Raw genomic sequence first — 8,161 nt, 5'->3', positions numbered from 1 at the left:
TAGCTTGAGTGTGGAATTTCGTACTTTATGAAATATCAGGTTAATTCGCAGTAAATTATATATTTTTGGTTTTCTGAGTTGCCTGCAGAATTCGTAGTTTGTTCATATATCTTGAATGTTTGCTTAACTAGCATAACTCATATCAAACTCAATTATCCCAATTTATTTTATAAATCAGAATAAAGCATAGAACAAATAGAAGAAAATGAGTAGGCTATGAGAGTCTACTCTAAGATCTGCATCTTGCATAGAATGCTCTTAACGGGAGTCTCCGACTTACGGATACCCTTAACCTGCTTCTACTAACACGAAATGCAGCTCTCGCTAGGAAGAGTGAGGTTTAGCGTTACCTATAAAATTGAAAGATATATACTCTGTATATACTATTCTATAAGCTACATGTCAAATTTGGTGTCTCCAGCTGTTAATACCTAAGAGATTTGCTCAAAAACGGGATATCGATGTCGACTCTTATCTATTGGTTGAAAACGGCGCAAGTCAACGATTAAATAAATATTAAAGTTATTTAGATTTAAGAAATAATTAAGCTAATCATCTAAAATAACAAAAAAATCACCAAGCAGAAGCCGTGAAATCGCATATCAAACAATCGGAGATTAAATTTTATTATTTTTGGACTTGCGCTGTATTTCATATTTCATTTGTATTAAAAATAACAAACCAAACACCCAAAAAGAAATGCTGTCTACTTGAGCAAAGAAAACTTGCTCTTGAGATAATAATATAGATTAAAAATAAAAACAAACTGGGATTACGCATTATGACTGTGATATTCAGTAGACCCGAAATTCCTCGAATTTTTATCTTTAGTTAAATTTTGTGTTCGCTTTCTCTCAACTCAAGTGTGAATCTTAAATATTTGCCAAGCCCAAGGCTACTTGGCCATTATCTGGGCAACATTATTAAATTACGCTTTGCTATATTTATATGGGTTAACATCATGGCCGATAAGAGCCCGCACACAGACATACACACGCCCTCACAGATACACATTTGTGGGTGCATGTTAAAGTACTTGTAGCCTATCTTATCGGACGGAAGAATGCTTAATTGCCGGACAGCCGGGCTATAAATGCGTCATGCATTTCAGTAAAGTAGATGAATAGACAGAGGGTGGAGCGGGGGAGTCGGAACTGTAGACGTAGGCAAGTCATCTAACTGCGTTTTGGTCAGCTCTAATTGGTCTGTCTTTGTGGCAGGCGGCTAACTTAAATTGCTTTAAAATGTAAACAACAATACGCACTAAGCCGACAGAGCAAAACAGAAGACTTGGCAGTGTACAGCAGTAGAAAAAAATTACGTATACGCCATGTGACTGGGCCGCAGGGCCGAGTGGACAGCGAAGGCAAATAAACAAAACGCTGTCTGCGAACGTGTTCCGACGCGTTTGTGCCCGTGAACAGGACTCTATAGAGCTCTAGCTTAAAGTTGCAGAAGTGCGTTAGAGTGGACCGCAGTGTGAGCCGAAGACTGGGCTGCCGAGTGGGTCGAAAGGGTGCCGTAGCGTGGGTCGGTGAGTGGACACTAAGCCACATTTTGATTTGCAAAGGTCCGGCAAATGCATTCGGCTTTGATGCACTGTAAAGTGACTTGGGCGAAGGCAAACCGTTTTAGTTCAGCTCGAGCTTTGTTTTAAATAATGCAAATCCTTAAATGCGCTAAACGCAGCGTGTGCTGCCGCTCTTTATTCGTGCTTTTTTATGCGCGTTTTTTTTTTGCAGCTGTTTTCACTTGAAAATCGAAAATCGCGCACACGGCACGTTTTTGTTTTCCGTTCGCTATTTTTGCTGTTATTGTTGTATTTTGGCTAGGCGTTGCCTAAAATGCTTTCGTGATACAAAAAACAAATCAAACAACAAAACTTTTGTTTGTTATTTAGTGTGCACGAAATCATTTAGCAAGCGGCAGCTCCTGCATTTTCAATTGTTTTGCTAGTTTTATTTTTATTTGTTTTTGGGATTTTTTAATTAATTTTTTGTTTTGTTTCTATTTTAGAGCTCATTTTTGTTGTAAAAATGTTTACATATCAATGCTGCACACTTTTTTGCAAATATTTTGACAACATTTTCAATCGTATTTTTTTTGGCTGCACTCCGCACGGCTGCTCATTGCACGTTCAACTGTTCGAAAAACATTTAGTTTTTAACAATTTCAATCAGGTTTTCGGGAGAGCCGTTTTATTTTTTCGGCCTGCCAACGGCTCACGGCGCTATTTTCGTATTGCTCGTGCACAATTTTCGAAACAGTTTTCATGTGTGTGTGTGCGTGTGTGTGTCTTGTGCGTGCGCTTTTGTATTTTGATGACCTGCAACATAATTATTTAGAGGGTATATTACATTTCTGTAGATTGTATATATTATATTAATTGCATGCTCTTTATGATAAAAGTATTTTCGGATTAGAGGGTATCTGCTAGTAAAGCACCTCTCCCTCTTTGCTTATTTGATTCAGATACATTTTCATCACATATTTTTTACACACCCGCAGAGGGTATCATTTCGTCGAGCATACGTGACTAACAACATTCTCACTTGTTTTGTAATTTTCATTCAGCAACGCAGACTGCGTGCTGTTGGCGCAACACAAAGCCAATATGTTTACCTCGCCAAACTTCTTTGGAGCTAATAATAAACCGAATCTCTTGGCGTTGCATGCAGCACAGCAATGGTCCATTAGCCCCAATTCTGTGTGGGTGTGGACCTTTGGGGGCCGGGCAACGTTTGCCGTACGTGAGATAAATCAGGAAAGCCAAACTGTGGCTGAGAGTTTTTCCGATTTATTTTTATTTTTTTTAAGTTTTTGGCTTTGCCAAGTGCGACAGGTAGTTGCCAAAAAATGTACGTTTTTATAGTCAAAGTTGGCGAGCTAAAAAAAAAATACTTATATTGTTTTGTGTACACAACATTTAATTGTCATAATAAATGGTTTATCAATAGGAACCTATTAAAAATGGGTATACGGCTATATTATATTTGTGCAAAACTCAAATGTATATAACAGGCAGAAGGAAGCATCTCCGACCCCATAAAGTATATATATTGATCAGCATCAATAGCCGAGTCGATCTAGCCATGTCCGTCTGTCTGTCCGTCCGTCCGTTTGTCCGTCCGTATGTATGAACGCAAGGATCTCAGAACATATAAGAGCTATAGAAATTTTAGATGTAGTTTATCGGAAACAAACTCGATCTGCGCAGGTATTATTGTAGAGAAAAGCTATGCAACCTGTATATATTATATGAAGAGAATTTATTAATTGCTGATCGTAAAAACTTAAGAAAGCATGCTTAAAAAAATTGTGTCCCGCCCAACGTGGGGCTCGAACCCACGACCCTGAGATTAAGAGTCTCATGCTCTACCGACTGAGCTAGCCGGGCTTGTTGATAACAGGGAGCCAAAAAGCAAAAGTATAATATGAAATGTACTTTAATTAATAAACTATTTGAATAACTATATTAATAATATATTAGCTTGAAAACTCGCTCTCTAGCAATCATAAGCTTGTGATCTAGTTAATTTTTATGCTTATGTTGTGCCACTTAGACTCAGTCTCTTCTGCTCGTCTCTACCAACGCACAAGGCAACCTTGATCGAATCTGCACGCCCAAATGACACACACACACACACGCACGCCAAGGGGCACAACATAGAACACACTCTATTAATTTTACTCTTTCTCTAACCACATGGCGTCTTTTATCGTGGCCATCTATCCTAATTCTAGTTGTTCGCCTTTCATCTCAGCGTGCGTTTTTTCGACTTGTTGTTTTACCCGCAATTATTTTTCTGGGTCATTAATGGGAAATATGCAAAGTATGTAGACAAATGGCAATATAAATTATTTAATTTCCACAAACGCATATATACGCTTGAATTTTATGCTATATGGAAAAATATTTCACTCGCTCGCTTTTCCTCTCACTAAGGTCGTCGCCGAGTCGTTGACTGCAGCTGTGGTCGAATTTTGTTGCTCTTCTTGTTGTTTTTGTAGATGGCGCCGCATTTTACGACAGTTCACGCACATAAGTAGCTGTATATATATATATAAATATAGATATATATGTGTCACTGCTGCTGCCGCTGGCTGCTTGATGCTTGCTTTATTATTAAAATTAGTGGCATTTGGCCTTTTGCAGCGCGTTGACAGCCAGAAATCAATGTTAACGTGGCCCGAAGCGCTACAAATTTATGAGCCTTGTGGACCTTGTCGCTTGAACTTGTGTCAAAGTGGCACAATGACAAAGATGCGCAATCACAGTGGCCAGCAAATGCAGCAGTCGCCAGCCGTTGTTGTTGCTGGCATTCCATCTATTAGAGGGACAAACTGAGTGCTGACTGCTGCTGATACCCTGTAGCGTAGCAGGGGTATTAATATTTTGCCTGTAAGATGGGTAAAATATGATATCATTTCAAATAATAAGTTTGAGAATACTTTTGTAAACTCAATGAGGTTTGCCTTTATATTCATTATATATAAATTCATTTAATGTTATTTATATTAATCATATCTTGCTTATATTTAGCTTTCGTCTTGGTCTTTGAACTATATTTCAAAACCGTTTTTTGTACCAATTTTTAATAAAAATATATACTAAACAGATCTAATTATTAATTAATATTACTGCATAGACAGATCTTAAATTGATGTTTGGTATCAGAGAAAAAGAGTTTGCGTACTCTAGATGTCTTTTCATATTTTGTACTAGAGTCTAGCTTAAGAATAGGTTAGAAGATAAGCAAGTGGCTTTTTTTTACAACTGGGACAAGTTTTATACTCGTCTCTCAAATAAACAATCATTATAACTGGAATTCAAACTATGAAAATATGTTAATAAAATTTAAAAAATTACTTCTACAAAAACTATTGCAATAAGTACTTACTTCATATATTGTTTGATGGACATCCGTATTTTCTTGATGTTCGTCATTTATTGCCTATTTGATTTGTTTTTGTTGTTGTAAATATAGTGCGATGTGGTTGTTGTTTATGTGGCCTACTTCCGGCGGCTCTTGTTTACATCTAATTGGGCTGGCCACGTAAACAAATGTACAGGTGAGTATTTATAGGTGCTTTGGGGGCATTGGATTGAATTGGATCGGGTTTTTGTAGCTGCGTCAACAGCCAAAGAATTTCGCTTGATTTGCGATGCATGTAAATAAATTTAATTGACAATTTTGTCAGGCAGCTGAGTGCTCGTTTATCATTAAAAAAAAGAGGGGGTAAGACAAACATATAAACAAAATTTATATAAAATACAAATTATTGCTGGCCTGGCCGAGAGGTTTTCATATTCTATGGCACTTTGGCATTTCTGAATTGAACCGAAGAACTTTTGCGGCTAACCGCAAAAACAATTTAATTTGATTGCCTTTTAAATCCTTGGGGTATTTGTCGGCTGTGGGGTGCAGGAGTACGTCGACTCTAATCCTTTTCGCAAAAGTTTCGTGTCTCGGCACGTACTTGCGGCCATGCCCACACCTGTATACGGCTGCCGCTGCTGCTGCTGTCATGAATTGCAGAAAATTTATTTTACCACAAGGACTTGCTGTGGATGCTGTGTGGCCAACACGGATTTATGCCAAAAACAAACAAGTTTTGTTTATGTATTTCGATAAAACTTAAAGTCAAGCAATTCATTCATTGATAAATTTTAAACATTCCTTTAGCTGAAAGGTCACACCAATGGATTGGCATGCCAGAGCGTTACACACACGCGCACAACTTTTGTGCACAAAGGCGAACAAAATAAATATTTATGAATTGCGCACATGCCAACGCAAATGGCCAGTTCAAGTTGATGACGTTACTTCTACACACCCACACACATCCTCACACACACCGATACACACAGAACGCACAGAAACGGAGAGCTTGTGCTGGAACGCATGAGAGGCGGAAGCGTAGGAAGCAAATAAATTTAACCGCTGCGCTCAAAAGTATGCAATACCAAATTGTGCAACATCAAATGAGCCAATGCTGGCAAAAGTGTTGCATACTTTTAGCTGCAAATGGAAATTCCTTTTCAAATGCACTCGCTGCCACGAAAAATGTTCTTTGGTTTCAGCTTGAGAAAGTGCAATTGAAAGCTGTAAATAAAAAATAGCACTTAATATTTTCACATATATTTAAATTAAATATTTATTATCTATTTACAATCTGCTCAAAGGTTGAAGTGAATGGATACTAGGAATATACATGAAATGTTTGTTGCCCATTTAAGCTACCGCACAAACTGAATTATGTTCAAGTCTTGCCTGCATGCAATACATGGGAGCAGAGCTGCATAAAGCTTGTCTTAAGTGTAAAGAATGTAATCTTATCTTTGTAATATTTGCAACTTCATAGAAGAACTATATACATATTAAGCATACAGTAACGTAAAAAGTATGGCATACTTGTCAGGATTGCGAGTAAAGAGCTTGTCTTCAGAGTGCTACTCGACCACATTCTTGTGTATGCTTGCTAGACTTTGTGCGTTAGGTAGTTTAAGGTATTTATTGATAATGGGGTCACCTTTTATCACTCTTTTATCCTAACGAATTTGTGGAACTTGTGCGCACTGGTGCGTCTTGGTAAATCATTGTCCATAATTATGCACGTGCTCGTGCAAGATAATGCAGCAACAAACAAAAACAACAAAATTGAAATAAAATTTATGGCAAATGCAACGCAGCAGCCATAAATTGTTAGCGCTGGCAAACAAAAGATAAAGGGGTAAAGGGTGTCAGGTGGCTGCAAAATCTCATCAAAAACGCAACAACCAAGAAAAATATTGAATGCAATTTTATTTACCACATACACGCGCAGCAACAAGCTGCAGCTGTGGCGACAGCAAAGCGCATTTTTTTTGACGCAACTGCCGCATGGCAACTGAGCTTTTTAGGAATATATCATATTGGGTGTGCATGTGTGCGAGTCTGTGTGTGTGTGTGCGCGCGTGTAACTATGCTACTTAGTATCTGTTTGCATAAAAGGGAGAGACTGCTTATAAGTTGCCTGTCACACACACACACACACACACACACACACACACACAAACGCACGCTAGCCCGAAAGAAATCGCATTTACTGCCGTGCACAATGAGGCAAAGCGTCAGCCGCAACCGTTTGCTGCACATTGCTGAGCTATTGCTGGGGCGCCACGCCCAGTGCTACTTGGTGTAGCTGCTTGTGGCTGTTGTCAATTCATCGCCCGCTGAAACTCGCAGTCTGTGAAAAAGACACACGCAGTCATGGTTACCTCCAGCTACCAACTTGCCCCTGGCCAACTTGCCAAATGCCACCTGGCCGACCCACCTGTGTGCTCGTGTGTGCGTTTAAATGAGTTTACGTGCTGTTATGTGTGCGTTGCTATGCACCTTCAGCAGATTCTGTTGCCAGCTCCTCTGCTATTTGTTTGTTTGTTTGCTTGGCTTTAGCTCTGCAGCAACAGCAGCAGCTAAAGGATGAGCAGTGGGAGGACCTTGCCTCAATTGTTGTCTGTTGTCTGGTTGGCTGCTCGCTCGGTCTGTTGTGCTGCCTGCGCTCTCATCAAAATCCAGTTTAAGATTTTTGATTTAATTTTGTTTGCTTGTCGGTTTCCTGATGCACGTACCATGTACTTCACATTTGCTTTTGGCATTTGGCATCGTCCTGTGCACATCTTCCAGCCCAAGTTGGCCAAAACGAATTTATGTGGGACAGTCAAAAGGCTGCTTTTGACACACACACACACACACATAAAATGTTTATCAACTGGCAAATATGAAATGCTAATTTTGGATATCTCAGAGCTTTCTTTGAAATACCATCACATACTGCAGGGCTTAGGCATCGTTGTTTATATAGTATTCGTCTGACTACCTGTGTGTTTTGAAGGCAAATTGAACTGTTTTGAAAGTGGGGAAGTTTTTGATTGAACATCAATGTGAAGCTCATTTCCATACAGATTTCATCAAAAGCAGCTCAAAACAAGTTTTGTAAGCTTTAATTAATAATAACTCCCATAAGTCAAGAACAACATTAATACCTGATTATGTATTGCCAAAATATGCCAGCTTTCTCTCTAACGCCTTAGTTCTCATAGAAGAGCTTTACATCTAAGATATTTGAAAATCAAATTAAATACGCTGCATTTGGCAACAGAAATAAGTGTAAGAAA

The 8,161-nt window shown here is 38.8% G+C and overlaps 1 non-coding gene across 1 annotated transcript; it reads right to left on the bottom strand.

Annotated features, from left to right (window-relative positions):
* Positions 1–3,324: 3,324 nt before the first annotated feature.
* Positions 3,325–3,397, bottom strand: TRNAK-CUU (transfer RNA lysine (anticodon CUU)). The gene has a single exon. It is a non-coding gene; the product is annotated as a tRNA-Lys (tRNA).
* Between the last annotated feature and the right edge of the window lie 4,764 nt (positions 3,398–8,161).

The sequence above is a fragment of the Drosophila virilis genome, chromosome 5 (genome assembly GCF_030788295.1).
Source record: "Drosophila virilis strain 15010-1051.87 chromosome 5, Dvir_AGI_RSII-ME, whole genome shotgun sequence".
NCBI lineage: Eukaryota > Metazoa > Arthropoda > Insecta > Diptera > Drosophilidae > Drosophila > Drosophila virilis.
Note: the sequence above shows the minus strand (reverse complement) of the source record. Positions and strands in the feature narration are given on the sequence as shown.